The 16,130-nt window shown below is 38.4% G+C and overlaps 1 non-coding gene and 1 pseudogene across 1 annotated transcript; both read right to left on the bottom strand.

Moving 5' to 3' along the window:
* Window positions 1–14,172: 14,172 nt before the first annotated feature.
* Window positions 14,173–14,295, bottom strand: LOC147821270 (small nucleolar RNA SNORA31). The gene has a single exon (XR_015447374.1). It is a non-coding gene; the product is annotated as a small nucleolar RNA SNORA31 (small nucleolar RNA).
* An 850-nt stretch (window positions 14,296–15,145) lies between these two features.
* LOC147821271 (calcyclin-binding protein pseudogene) lies at window positions 15,146–15,863 on the bottom strand (annotated as a pseudogene).
* Window positions 15,864–16,130: the final 267 nt, after the last annotated feature.

The following is a 16,130-nucleotide window of genomic DNA, read 5'->3' on the forward strand; positions in this document are numbered from 1 at the left end:
GCAAGAGCCCAAGAAGTTGACAGAAATGGTGGTATTTAGAAAAAAGCCTGCCAATTTTTGATGGAGGTGATGGGAGAGGGTAAAAAAAGCCACTCCACTGTGACTTATTAAGTTCAAGGGCTTAGTTGATATTCTAGTATAGATGTAGGCAGGAAAGTGGATATACAAGTCTGAAGGTGAATAGAGAAGTCCATCTCCAAATGTATAGAAGGTATTCAAAGATATAAACTTAAGTGTGAGAGCCAGGGATTATACCCAGGTTAAAAAAAAAAAAAAAAAAAGAATTCCCAGGATTTGTTTGAAAATATTTTCATTATTTAGAGCAATTTTTTCTACCAAAAATGATTTTGTCATTTAAAAATACTGGAGACAGAGGGAAGGAAGGGAGAGGTGAAATAAAATGAATTGAGATGTGTTATGAATATGTACCAACTCCTTACAATGAATGTAACCATTGTATACTGCACACATGTGCTAATAAAAGTTTTCAAAAAACCACTGGAGATATTTTTCCTTGTAGCAGTCATAAATAAATGTGCTACTTGTATCCAGTGAGTAGAGGACAGGAATTATGTTAAACATATTCTGCAGTCCACAGAACAACCACATAAGGAAGAATTACCAAAGAATCTCTAATGCTAAATTTAGAAACCCTGTAAACAAATTCTGGTTTGGATTGAGAGGTAAAATGATCCTGCAAAGAAAACTGAAAAAGTGAGTTTCAGTATCTCAGGAAGAAAATGAAATTATAATGTCTTGAAAGTTGAAGAAAATGTTTGACAGTTGAAGTGATTGACTATGGCAAATAATTTAATAAGTCCAGCAGATTGGGAACTACCATTTCACTACTTCTCTTCTTTTTGCTTCTTTCCCAAGTTGTTATTTTCCAGTGTCTCCATTCCAAATGCTTGTTTAGCACGAACATGGCCCTGAGTGCTATCCTGAGTACTTCAGAGTGAAAATGGGTCATGTGCCTTCAGCACAAAATGTACTTTAAGTTTTGAATTGTATTTTTAATTTTTGCACACAAGTGAGATGTATGACAATACTGTCATGTTGCTGGGCAGTGGCAGTAAGTCATTGCTCTGTCAACCATAGCAAACCTAGGATGACCAGCAAGGACTCTACCATACACTGTATTCAACAGCTCACATGAAATATTCTGGATATTATTATGATTTAGGCTCTATGATGGATGACTTTTTCTTTCTACAGTGAGGTATGCTTGGCATGTTTACAAGAGCTGAGTGTTAGGTATGACCTTCAGCAGATTAGGCACATTGAAAGTATTTTAAAATTAGATATATTTTCCATTTCCTTTTGGATATAAAACTCATCAGATTGTTTCTTGGGTTGACTGCTGTATTGATCAGGGTTCTTCAAAAGATGTGAGCCAAGTGAACCTTACATCTGTAATGTTTGAATAAGGTAGCATTACTCTATTGTCTTTCTCTTATAGAGAATTACAACACTCTGTTAACATTGTCTGGCTAACAGCAGAATGAGATGTCAAAATAAAACTTGTCAATGAACAGATGAAAAGCTGACATTTGGTCAATAGACAACTAGCTTGTACGTTGTCCAAAAGCAAACACTCTTAGCTTCCTACCTCACAGTTATCCAATTCTGGAAATCCTTCTAACTGCTTTAACTTCATGGCAAATGCCTGGTTTTTACTCGAGCTAACCCTGCTCCTCTCCTCCCCGTGCCTCTTTCTTAAGATTCATGAGCTGAAAGGATCACTGTCCAAATGTGTCTCCCAGGAATTTGAGCTCTACTTCCTTGACAAGTACTTAAGTCTTCCTTAGTGCAGTAAAAAGTTGTCCATGAAGCTTTTCAATGTGTTCAATATTGAGAGACTGTAGTACCTGGACCCTCCTCACATACCTCATTTATTTATTTATTTATTTATTTATACTGAGGATCACTTGCAAGGCAGGCAGTGGAACCACTAAGTAAATCCCTGGCCCCCCCTCTTTTATTTATTTACTATATCCTGAGGAGAGTCCTTCCTTGTTGGCATCCTGGTAGAGCCAATGACAATGGCCAGTACATAAAAGCATGGCAAGAATAAATGAGAGGTCTTCAGTTTGGGGAACCTCTTAGAAATTCCTCTACATCTTCTAGTCTATCTCAACAGTCAGCATCACTCAGTGAAGCCTCTTTTGCCTTATTAATGTAGCCACATCATGAAGGGTAGCCCAGATGGAGAGGAACCAGGAGAGCATACAAGGGCCAACTGGCACCATTATTGGGAGAGTCATCCACTTTGTGATTAAGGTGCAGAGAAAGAGAGATGGAAATATTTCTTCCATGTAGGCAGATCTCAGGGGTATTTGTATACCTTTTCCAGATACCTCGTCATTCAGGCAGCTTCTATGTCCACTAACATTGTTAAAGTCAGTAGATTTCAGTGACTTGTGATTCCCTGTCTTAGAAAACATGTGGATGTGTGTCAACATTTTTTGCTGTCATGTCAGATTATGAGTGAATTTTACTGGCATTTTGTGGTGGGGGTGTCAGCTATGATGCTCTGTATTGTGCAACACACATGATAGCCCTGTCCAAAAAAAATATTGGCCCCCAAATCACTAGGGCTAACACCAATGACCCCATTGCAGGTGAGTCTCCCTTCCACTGTCATCCCCCTCCTCAGCATTACCAGATCATGTACCATTGTGTCATGTACATTTTTATCATGCTGCCTATTGAATCTAGAGAATTAAGAACACTACACATGAGCTCTACCAGAGTGCAGGTTTAAATTTTTAATCTGCCAAAATTTAAGTAGTTAAGAGTTCATCTCTCTTTTCATTTAATTCATAGTGCCATTTACCTCGTTTATTTGTGTCGCTGCATATACACCTCACTCCTGCCAAAGTCTCTACTGCTTATCTTCACTGCCTCTTGTGGGTTTTCCCCAGTACTGGGAAAACAGATTTTTCCAGTTCCCTCACTGAAATAAATTCTCAGGAATTTTCTTGTTTTGGGTGACCTGGAAGATTTGGGCTAATTCCATAGACATTTTGGAGCATGTTTTTAGGTGTATAGAGTGTGTATGCAATTAAATACTTTAAAGAATGCTTATATTTTGTTCAATACAAGGTGTCACTAAGTTGCTCAGACTGGGCAGGAACTTGTGATCCTCATACCCTAGTCTCCTAAAGAGCTCAGATTACAGATGTGTGCCACTGACCCCACCCTGCCATGCTTACTTCACACCATCCACACTCCACTAGCATTGTGTGATGATACCTACTTTTAGGCAACCAACACTAGCCTTTATTCCCCTCAGAAGCAGGGATCAACCTCAGGACCTTCCCCTTGCCAGGCAGGCACAGCACCATTGAGCTACGTCCCTGACCCACTATTTTCTAATATGATGAAGTTTCTTCATAGAAAATAAAACTCAATTGCTCACTTTCATTTGCTTTTTTCTTATCTTTTTAAAAATTGTATGCTTTTCTTTAATTTTCCTGGGTAAACATTCTGCAAATCATTTGCTCATAGTTGTGTGTCCATTTTTGTAGTGAGGATTTTTAGTTTGGATAAAACTGATTTTTTTGGCCTGTTCTAGATAAGTTTCCAATGGCAAGAAAATTTCATCCATCATATTGTTTTCTGTAAATTCTAAACGTGTTTCACTTTGTATATTTTTAAAATCAATTTATCATTTGTAGTTTTGCAATTTTATATTAGAAATTTTGTTCAATCCTAGATTGAATAGTTTTTTCCCACATACATTTTGTGAACTTGGAGGTTTTATGTTTCAAATTTTGTCCTGAATCTGTCAGGAAGGCACATTTTCTGTGTGTGTTCAGCAGAAGAGATATCCTTGACTTAAAAAATAAGCAGTTTTCCTACCGTAATGAAATAATCAATGGCCTCTTTCTCTGGATTTGTGCTGCCAGTCTTATCAAACCTTGGTTTTGACAAAAGCAGAATTATGTCTCAAATTTTCTTATAAGTTTAATATTTCCACCTGTTGCCCCAGGTTGAAACTTAAATAATTGATTCTTAATGTGACCTAGGCATTAGGAGAAGGGAACGTCTTTCCTCCTTACTTCTTTTAAGATTTGTGTAATAGAACACTATCCTTTATTTTTCACAAGGAACTTAGAAGATCCTTTGTCCAATTTTCAATGGATTCACTGATATTATAAATACAATTATATTGAAGATATAATTTGAGAAATTCATATTGTATCACATCATCACCTCCAAGAAGGATAAATATTCTCGCTGTATTTAGATCATCTTCTACAATTCTATTTGCACATATTATTCTACTTGTAGAATGTGTTGCAAATTTTCCTTCTATTCCTGGATATTATGTAGAAGAGTCTACAAAGTAGGATATAGAAATGCCTGCTTGTGTGTAAGACATTTTTTGAATGTCATTGACAGCTTTCCTTTGCAGTCAGAAGTTATTTTTCCTATGTCAGAAGCTATTTTTTCCAAACAATATATTTACACAGACCAAAAGAAGAAACAGATTGGAATGTCTGCTTTTGTTCTTTTAACCATGCATTGATATATTTCCAAAACAATACACAAGGCTCATATTTTCACTGAATATATTGTACAAATGTTGTTCCTTTTTTTAAAATGTCAAAATGCATGTAATAAATTTATTTTGCTCTTTTGAATCCATTAATAACTATATTTTAAGTTTTCATTTTTAACTTCTAAGATGGTAAAAATTAGTGCTTAAATTAGCTTAAACAAAAGACATTTAGATTCCTTTCTAGTTATTTTGTGCAAGCTAATCTTGAGAGCAAAATGTATGAGCTATTTCATTATAATTTTTATTATGATTTAGAATCACTTATCTTTGTTTAATCAATATGGTTTCCATAAGTATTAAAGCTATGAGAAATATTACAATTTTAGCCAGTTGATCTCCTTGGCAACAGACGTATCACCATCATTATTTAAAAATATTGCTTTTTGACTCTTTTATCATTTAACGACATTGATTGTGCATCTTCCATTCCAATCTTTACATTACTGTTTCCTTCCTTCCTTCCTTCCTTCCTTCCTTCCTTCCTTTCATTTGCCTTTTAACACCACACATGGATTTTAGTTCTATGTAAAGAAGAGTAGAGAGTTTCTTTCCTTTTTTGTCTTGATACTCAAAATTACCTGTACAAATTCTTCACACAGTTTCACATGTTTATGAGTCAAATTTGAATGAGCATCAATACTAGGAGCTTAGAGCTAGAAATAGAGTGTTTATAGATCATGAGAAAGGTAGATCAGTGAGGAAGAAATGAGAGCTAGTGAGTTTAGCCTGTGATGACTCTAGTTCAGGCTTTATTATAACAATGAACATAATAAAGAGTTCAGGATTGTAATATTACATTTTTATCTAGAAAATATTGAGGCCTAGCACTGCAGCTTAGCTGCAGAAAACTTTCAGAACATATGCAAGCACCTGGATTAAATGCCATTGCCAACAAAAAGAGAGAATAAAAATAGGCAAAAAGAAAGAAAGAAAGCAGACAGCCAGGTGTGGTTATGCATGCCTATAATTGCAACACACAAGAGCCTGAGGTAGGAGGATTACCACGGGGTCAAGGACAACCTGGGCTACACAGTTAATTCAAGGCCAGCCTGAACTGCAAAGTGAGACAGTGTCCAGGAGAAGGCTGTGTCTCTGAAGTGTGGTTTTAAACCTTTGAGCTGCTTCTTGTTCCTGGGGCACTCCTTGTATCAAGGGGTCACTTAAAAACACCTTTGGGGATGTTAGGGTAAACTGAAGCATAACTGAGACCACCAGAGCAGGCAAAAATGAAGCAACAAGTGAAGTTTCATTTTCAGCCTGGGCACAGGCTAGTCAAGGGCAACAAAGCCATTGACCCTGGGGGATTGGGTGAGGGGAAACATTATAGAGGAGTTTGGGTAGGGGAGGGATAATGCCAGGAGGAGTGGAAAATTTTGCCCTGGAGTGGAGGAAGTCTTTTGTTCTGGGGCAGAGGAAGTCTGGTGGTCTCCAGGAGTAGCTAGACCTGCAGATGTTGCTGCATGGGGCAGGCTGCTTATCTCAAACCCAGGCCTTACCTTTCTGTTATCCTTTGCACCTTGCAGGATGTGCAACTGCATTGCCTGGGAAATTTTTCTCTTCTGCCTGGGTAGGGGTCTGACAGGGGAAACTACCCCTAAAACTCTCTCATCTATAGACAGCTTTGACTTGAGGATTCTTTCTTCTTCCAGAATGGGGTTACTCTAGGTGAGATGCACTATGGAGAGCTATTTGCTTATTGTAATGAAATAAATGACACACCCATGTGCTCAGTTTATTCTGGCTGAAATCGATGTATACTCTAACTTAAGAAATAAGCAATGCAGAACACAAAAAAAGAAAGAAAAAGAAAAGAAAGAATATAAAAAGAAAAAATAATTGAGCTGAATTAAAATTGGAATTACAGAATAGTGTGGCAAAAGAAAACTGATCATCTCATGACAACCAGAAAGCAGTAAAAAAAAAAAAAATACTGTAGAAAAGTAAGTTAATTAGATATCATATAGGCATTTAGACAGGGCCAGCTCCCAAGAAGCCAACATGGAGGGCATTGGAGCCAACCTGGAGGACAATAAAGACACATTCTGTGTAGGCCAGCATTGTAAAAAAAGAGCCACTACCACACCCACATGCTTCCCCTAAGGAGGAATAACAGTGATTGATATTCTAAATAGGTATCAAACACTTGAGTGGGGAACCAAAATCTTACCCACCCCTTCCAGGAAGGTTTCCTGACTGAAAATTCTTATATGCTTGCTACATGACTTGCTTCCCCATTGCATCCCCATTTAATCAATATTACCTAAGTGACTGTACTTCTCATAATCTTATTGTTGAATCATAGTTTTGTCTGCCTTGTGATTTCTCATTGGATCAATATTACCTAAGTAATTGTATTTGAAATTTTATTAGTTGACTATAGTTTTGGCCCACCTTGAACCCACCTCATGTTGTGGTTTTGTCCCATAAAATACATTTGAGAAGCAGGTTGAGCAGGCAACCCATTTTCCGATTCCCCTTCTGTCTCTCTTAGACAGAAGCTACATTTCTCTCAATAAATTTTTCCTACTCTTAACCTCTGTTGTTGCTAAAATTCATTCTTCAGTTTTAGAGAACATGAACTTGTGTTTCTGATATCTAGCAAGTTTGGTAGCTACATTTATTCGTCCTATATCAAAAGCAAGTTTACAAATGGTACCTACTATGCTAGAGCACACCCCAAGTGACCTCCTTTGTCCAATATATCTGCGAATTACTAAACAGAGGAGGTCCGAAAGTCCATGATAATGTTAAATTCACCACAACTAAGCCGCTTGACATCAAACCTTTAGTACATGGCCTTGAGGTAGAAAGAGCTGTCAAACATAACTTGGAATGGATAATTACTATAAAATATTTGTCCATGAACTCTGTGTCAGCTTAATATAGCGATAATACATTGTTTATGTACTTTGTGTGGGCTACTGCTGAAACCCCATCTGTGTCAACTTGTCCCTGTTTAGAAACTCTGGGTGGACCTTTCCCCTCTTGTGGGGCAGCCTGTTCCTGGAAAGATTAGAAATCAGCCTTGAAATTTGTTTATGTAAAACACCATCCTTGAAACCATGGAAAATTGCCTAATGCTGCTTTGCCATGCCCTTGCTACATTCTGTATAATCGCAACTTAAACTACCCTGTAAAAAGTATAAAAAGGAGAAACTGTCTGAACTCATGGTCTGTCTGGAAAGACTTAGGCATGAGGCTGGCCATTGCCTGGCAATAAACGTCTTTTTTATTTTACCCAACTCTCCTGTCTCTGGAAGATCATTTCAACTCCTGATTTGCCACAATAGCCTTTAAAAGACATTTTATATTCAAATTGACATAGAAAAATATAACTCCTCCCCTGTTAGATGTCAAACATGCCAAGTTTGTGGGCTCACAACATTGAGGAATGAAATTGCAAACTAAAGGGAGAAGTTAGAAGAGTTTTATTGGAAATAAGGAGAGAGAATAGCTCCAGCATTTTCAGGAGGAGTCCCCAGTAGGGTGGCCAGAGAGGCCTACTGTCAGTGGTAATTTATACAGCAAAGTCACAATGGTTATCACGTAAGGTCAGACCAAGGCATAATTGAGATCACCAAGGGAGGCAAAGTCTAAGCAACTTGGGATGAGTTAATTGCCATCTGGGTGCAAATGGCCCAAGGGCAAGAAAGCCATTGGCACTGACAGGAGAGTGCTCATGATCATATGGGGCATTTTAGGTAGGGGAGGGGGCACTGGTCAAGAGAGTGGAAATTTTAGAGTCCCATGGATGATGGGATTGGGGCTGGCTGATAAACAAGGTGGTGATGAGAGCAGCAGGGTGCCTTCTGGCTTCTTGTTACCTCTGTGCTCCTGTGGACACAGGTAGCAGGTCTGCTTGGGCAGAGGTCCAACTTGGGGACCTGTCAAGTTTTACTATTATCAACCTATAGGAATGTAGCTGCTTAGCTAATATTGATCCAACAGAGAAACAAGTCATAAAGCAAGGGTAAATGGAAAGAACAAAAGGATTTTGAGGAAGGGATGAGTCCAGATTGCTCTGGTCACCCATCTGGGTGACTGACACCTATATGGACTTACTGAAAGAGGTGGTGCTAATTACAGAGTATTTTCCAGGTACTGCTTATCCATCAGGGAGGCATGCAGGCCTGGCCGTTGCATCTTCATCTTGAGGCCTGGCCTTCTTCAGGTGTGCCTCCAGTCGTGACTCTTATGTCTATAGTTTTTGGTTTGCTTTTGAATTCTTGAGGGCCCAGTCCCTCTCTGACTATATTAATTTCTAACTTAGCTACCTGTAATAAAATAACAACAATAGGGCCAGGGATTTATCTCAGTGGTTCTACCACCTGCCTCACAAGCACAAAGTTCCAAGTTCAATCCCTAGCACCAAAATTAAATAAATAAATAAATAAATAAATAAATTAACAACAATATTTGAAAGTCTATTAATTTGATGATATATTATTTAGATTTTAAAGAAGTAAATAACCATTTTGAAAAAATAATTAGATCTTTAAATAAAATACGTCACAGACAAACTACACTTCATCATGGTTATATTGAGAATCTAAAGTTGTCAAGCCTGCAGCATTATACAGCACACTAATGGCAATCATGTGAGAGGTTAGTGAAACTGAGAGTTGTGAATTAAAAAGCTCAACATTTCTTTCGTGCTCTACAAAACACTTACAAATCACATGGCAATTACAGTGACTGATGTAGCATCAACTATACATTTGCTGTTTGCTAAGAGAGCTGTTTTTAGTTTTTTCTCCATATACTTGAAAGGTGAATGTGTTTGGTGATAAATATCCTAGCTAGAGGAATTGTGGTGATCATTTTACAGTATAAGAATATATGAAATATTTCATTATATACATAAAATATATTTTATTTATAATTATGTTAAGTGAAATGAACATAATTTTTAAATTGAGAATAATGAATATGATTATGGTTTTACGATGTGTCCTCAAGATTTTCCCTTTTATTGCATTTTTACAAGAGTAATAAGATTTACACTGGTTCTATTTCTGAAAATACTAAAAGTTTTATACTGGGCTGGGGATTTAGCTCAGTGGTTCCACCATCTGCCACGAAAGTGCAAGGTCCTGGGTTCGATCCTCAGTACCAAAAAAAAAAATTTATACTTCACTCATTATAAATGTAAAATATTTGACTTGAGGATATATTTTGGTAAAAACTAGACATTATCAGGGCTGTCTGGGGATTTAGCTCAGTGGTTCCACCACCTGCCTCACAAGCACAAGGTCCCAAGTTTAGTCCCTGGTACCAAAAACAAACAAACAAAAAAAGAGACATTGCCATGCCATTAGGTCATCTCGTCAGTAAGAGAAAGGTGATATAAATGTGTTAAGAAAAACTTCTACATTATTGGCTGCTTAAACAATTTTTCTTCAAATGTACAACATATTTTTTGCAAACTCCTGAAATTTTTTCAGCAGAGGCTTTAATATATTATTCAAAGGTGCCTGGGCAGAGGCAGGGACAGGAGATGCCTGGCAGCAAGCAGTGAGGGGCGGGCAGCAGAGTGATGGAGCGAGCCAGGGATCACTTACACCTGAGAAGAACTACAGAGCAGCTCATGCCAGAGCTGGAAGTCCAAGTGAAATGTAGAAGGACGGCCTCCTTGAGCAACCAAGAACTCCAGCTGCTGTCTGTGAAACTTGTGAACACCTTGCATTGTTTCTAGGAGAACCCACATCATACCTTTATAGCTGTTTCCTAGGTATAAAGGAACCTGAAATTTTATCGTTGACACTGGATTTGGTGGAACAGCAATCATGACTGTGGGCAAGAGCAGCAAGATGCTGCAGCACATTGACTACCGAATGCGATGCATCCTGCCCTGGAAGGGCAGCTGGCAGAGGTGTACCAGCTGGTGTACCAATTCCCCAGGCTCCTGCTGGATTAGCAGGCCCTGTCAGAGGAGTTGGGGGTCCATCCCAGTAGGTAATGACTCCACAGGGAAGGGGTAATGTGGCAGCTGCTGCTGTTGCTGCAACGGCCAGCATTGCTGGAACCCCAACCCAGTACCCACCAGGAAGGGGGACCCCACTTCCTTATGTAAAGATTTATTTTTATCACAGGATTTAACTGTGATAATTGCATTGACAAGGATGGAGAGAAGCATTATTGACAATGATGGAGTGAATCCATTGTATTAACTTTCATTGGATACTCAGTGATTATGAGTTATGGCAGTGATTATGTGATTATGTGAATTAATGGGGAGAGAAAATTGGTGCATACATATACAAGGATGAGTACATAATTCATCCTGACTGAATTAAAGAAATTAATTAAGAAATTAAAGGACTGGGGATTTAGCTCAGTGGTTCTGCCCCCTGCCTCATAAGCACAAGGTCCTGAGTTCGATCTCTGCTACCAAAAAAAAAAAAAAAGAAAGAAATTAAAACATGGGCTTTTTGCTATCTTTCAGCTACCATAACTGGTGGTAAACCAATCCCCAACATATATCTATAGCCATTGCCTTAGTGCATTCAAGATTTTTAACCAAATTTACAAATTAGTTCACTTTATGAAACATCGATCACCATTGCAAAAGTGAGGTAATCTACAACGAATGCATTTGCAACTTATACCTGTACTGAGACTTTTTTTTAAAAGATGTTAACTTCCAATTGAGTTCCCAGATGGCATAAGGTGTGGACAGGGTATTTTTGTTAATATTAAGTGAATATATGTTATTACTGAGATATCTGACTGTGTGACCACAGTAGTTTGCAAAGGCCTTAGATAAACTCTTCATATCATCACATTGGAAAATATGTTCCAATACATGAATTTGGCGGAAACTCAGACATTCATATTACAGAAAATATTATATGAGATTATACCATGTGTTGGACAGTGTTATGGATTCCATTTGGCTTATTGTTTCCCACAACTATTTATATATTGATATACAATCCAAACTTAGAAATTTTTGGAAGGTTGAAACTTAATCAAAGAGTTGCATTTAGATTTTAGAAAATGCAATCCAACTATAGATGTCATGAATTGAAATAGTCAAAATTATACATGAAGACAAATATGATGGACAATGTTTAAATTGGAGATTCAACAAAGCATATATTAAAAGGTAAATGACATAGTAAGCAATATTTCCATGCTGATAAAGTGATATTTATGCTATCAGTCCCCACTGTTCCTTTTGCAGGTATAGCCCCAGAACCCTAGACAAAAAATGCCATACAAGATAGAAAAAGAGTATTTAAGTGACAGTTCAAGGGTTCACAAGAGGACATGCATAGAATCTACACAGTGCAATGCCAAGTTTCAACCTCACATAGCCTAGTGAAATATATTTTCAAGTGCATTTCTTTCCAAATCTGGACATGAACTTCAAGGTGGCCATGACTCTTCATTTACATCATATACCTGATTGCTATCAAACCCACTCCACTAGTGACTTTTACATTCCTGAAATAATAGGCCTTGGCCTTATCATTTTCCACCTATACCTAACACTGCACCCTTTAGTGTAGTTCTGTCCTCATCGATCTCCTCCTCTGTCAAAAATCAAAATAACTCATGAGATTTTATGGGACATTTTCACTTCTGTGGCCCTTCCACATGTTTGTCACCTGGTTTCAGATATATATTGATCAAAATTGTCCCTGAGCAACATATTTCAAAGTTCCAAGCCTGAATTAAAGATTTGTAATGAAGAGAAAGTGAGTACTTCCAACATGCAGCTCCCTGTCAGCACACTAAATTCCTGAATCATCAGGAGGATCTTCCAAGGTGCAATCTGATTGGCCTTGCTTTTCCTGGAGAAGCACTAGGAGCTAAAGAAATTTAGTACTGTCCCAGGTTCTCATAGCTGGGGCTAGACCCTCCAGAGGGGGTATTCAGACTCTCCAGTGGGCTATCTACTCCTTGTGGGAGATTTCAATATTTCGTTGGGCCTAAGCCCTCCACAGTGATAATCACCCAAGTCACGACATGATGTAAAGTCTGTAGAGAACTTTATTTCCAGCCGGGACCAACTCCCCTGCAAGGAAACTGGCCCCAGACTGAACTTTTGGTCAGTTTTTGTAAAGAAAACCCTTTCCTCCTCCCCTCTCCCTAGTCCTGCAGTAAGCGTATCCACAGAAGGGAGAAAGAATGCGTGGTTAGCACCTCTGGGTTACCAAACGCATATTGTAAAACCAGCCCTTGTAAAATGTAAAAACACATCCCATTATTTATGACAGGTGGGTTCCATATGTGCTCTTGTGGTTGTTTTCTAAACCCTTAAACATCAATCAAAAGCAGGAGTATAGGTATTGTGAGACCAAAGTGACTCCATTTTGCTTATGTGAAACCAGAATGACTCCACTTTTGCCCAAAATGGAGTAGTCTCCTTTGTCCTCTCACATTAATGATTAAAATGTGCTTGATCTAGGACAAAAGATACAATCTGTAACAAACCAAAGTTCCTAAGTTAATTACTCAGCCATCTGTTTACCCAGGAAATGAACATCCTGGGCCCACTATCTGTAGGAACCATCTGTCAATGTGCTGACTGTCAGTGCTGAGTGGTCATGACCATTAGTCACCGTGTCTGCTGACCATCAATACGTGACAGTGGGCCACTAACCTTTGTCCCCATTTTCCTTGTAAAAACCTATACATAATCCCCTCTTACCCCTGATGAGTTCAGCCAATCAAAAATGTACACTTCATGCTCACTAAATGTTAACCAATCATGTAACTGCTAAGTGGAAAATCTCCAAACCTTGCTGTAACCTCTATAAAAACCCCACTACTTTGGAACTCGGGGCTCTCAATCTCCATCCGCTGTGTCGGTGACAATTGAGAGTTCCTGCTTAAGCTTAAATAAATGACCCTCATGCGCTTACATAGGAAACGGCCTCCTGGTGGTCTTTGGGACCTCACAATCTGGGCACAACAGTATGAGATAAGAACATCTGGTGTGTTGAGACATCACATAGGAGTACAAATGTGAGATAAGACCCCCCCCCACATCTTCAGAGTTCACACAGAGGACAGTTCCCATCAGGACTGGGGCAGTTCAGACAAAATGGAGTCTCTTTAACTAATTTAGGTATCTCAAAGTATACCCTTGACAAATTTTGAGGCTTCAAAGTGTTAAGACCATGGAATAAAAATCTAATGAGAACTTTCATGCTGAAATATTCTTGTTTTGTTTTGGATAGTTGTTCAATCTTTTTTTTTTTCTGTTCAATCTTTTTTTTTTGGTACTGGGGATTGAACTCAGGACTTTCTGCTTGAGAGGCAGGTGCAGTGCCACTGAGCTAAATCCCTGCCCCATGTTTTGTTTTGGTTTTTACTTTAAATGCATTTTACTTTTAGACAACCTACATGACATGTTTTGTTTTTTTCCCTAAAAAACAATGTCTCCATTCCAAATAAATCACAGTCAAAATAAATGAAGCTTTCAAGATGACATCAGTCCCATTTGTCTAAAATCCTGGTGTTGTGTGGATGACAAACAGAAGCCAGTTATGACAAGAGATAGATCCAAGGTGACCAACAAATCCATTGCTATAAAAAAAAAAAAGGAAAATTGCATTCACATTTTTCCCGTTTAAGAGCATTGAATTTTATAAAGATGTACTGCCCAAATCAATCTCGGCTGCCATAAAGACAGAAAGCATAGGGATTATTTCCTTTAGTATCCTACTGCAAACAAAAAGAACAACAGATTGTTCAAGGCCAGGCTGGGGATTTAGCTCAGTGGTTCCGCCTCCTGCCTCCCAAGTGCAAGGTCCCAAGTTCCATCCTCCGACCAAAAAAAAAACAACAAAATTGTTCAAGGTCTATCAGTGGATGCTGCCCATGTTTTGGATTTTTGAGGCAAGGACTCACTATGTATTTCAGGCTGGCCTTAAATTCAAGATGTAGCCTAAATGGGCTTTCAGCTCTTGGTGATACCTCTGGCTCAGCCCTCTGAGTGCTGGGATTATAGGTGTGTGCCTCCATGCCCAGTTTGTAATTGTAAATAGGTGAGTTCATTAGATATCTTCTAGGAAGTTTGACAGGACCAGCCCTGCAGAAGTCACTATGAAAGACAATTGAGTCACAATCACTGATAGTTACCATTATAAAGAAGAAAAAATGTACTACACTTACTTACTTCCCCTAGAGATGCACAGCAGTGATTGATATTCTAAATAGTCCATTTCCTTGCCAGGAATTCCTTGTTCATTGGATGTGAACTTTCTACCTTGTTTTCCCATTTAATCCTCTTTTAATCAGTTACCTAGGTGATTGTATTTGCAATTGTATTACAATCTCAGCGTTTTGGTGTGTGTGTGTGGTATGGTGGATTAAACTCAGGACCTTGTGTTTGCCCATTGGTCCTGGCACCACTGAGTAACATCCCCGGCCTTATTGTTGCATTTTTTTTTGGTGGGGGTGATATTTAACATGCATATCTCATTTGAATAAATCCTCCAGTAAGAAATGGAGAATTCAGTGCCTTTACTTTGAAGGCTTTGTAGTTATCTGTCAAATTTATATGTGCAGCTCACCAACATTCCCTTATTGGAAATAGCAGTATTTCCACATAATACTTCTCAAAAGGACTTTAAAGTCTCAAAATTCTGTGTCTCCTTTGGCTTGCTTCTCTCTTGATTCCACCCAGGCTTTATTAATGGTTCACTTCATATCATCATCTCCATCTTCATAAATTTTCTTTAGAACATTCATTAATCCCTCACTAGGATCTGTTTCAGCATCATAGGATGGCTTTTCTTTTTCTTTGCATTCTTTTTCAACCTGAGTCAAGTATTCCCATTGCATGTTTTCTGCTTTCTTTCTACATAAGATAAGAACTGTATCAGTCTTGATTTTTTTTTGAACTGCCTTCCACTGAGATGGGTTTTAAGAGATTGTTCACAATCATAGAGTAACTCTTCCAATTTAGATTCTTTACCAAAAGATCACATGACCTCTCTGTGAAATGCACCTGCACATTCTCAGCAGGAGCTTGACAATCTCCAGTTAAGTAATGTAGATTTTCACAAACTTATCTGATTGATCCCCTCTGTAATTACTGATTTTCACAGTATATCCTATTGTGATGGGAAAAACCACAGCAGCTGGTTTTTCATTGTCAAGAAATTCTGGATTCTTTTGTGACTTTTGTTGCACCTTATTCTTTATTATTCTTTATTTTTGTTTCAATCTTGGACTTTTCAGCTGTCAGGGCATCTCGTACTCTCTTCCTAGTGGCCTTTTCCAACAACACCTTCATGTCTTCTAGATCTTTCTGCAACTCCTCCAAAACTGAAGCCATGGCCAGGCTGGATCAGACCGGAGGCCAGAGCAGCAGGTGTGCATGCAAGGACAGGCTGTTGCATTTTATTAAGACTTTGGTAGACATAAAATATTTTATAGAGAAATATTTCTAGAAGTGTAGTATCATGTAGAGCATACTTGGGAAGACAAAGACTGGACTCAATTCCATGACCCTTAACATGGTTCTCAGTTAACTTTTTACTTAAGTATTTGTCTGTATTTCTACTGCTGCTCCCCTCTGCTGTGGTTGGTCTTTCTCAGGCTG

The sequence above is a fragment of the Heterocephalus glaber genome, unplaced genomic scaffold, assembly GCF_053883595.1.
Source record: "Heterocephalus glaber isolate CG9 unplaced genomic scaffold, H.glaber_assembly_v1.0 deba00001755, whole genome shotgun sequence".
NCBI classification, from domain to species: Eukaryota; Metazoa; Chordata; class Mammalia; order Rodentia; family Bathyergidae; genus Heterocephalus; species Heterocephalus glaber.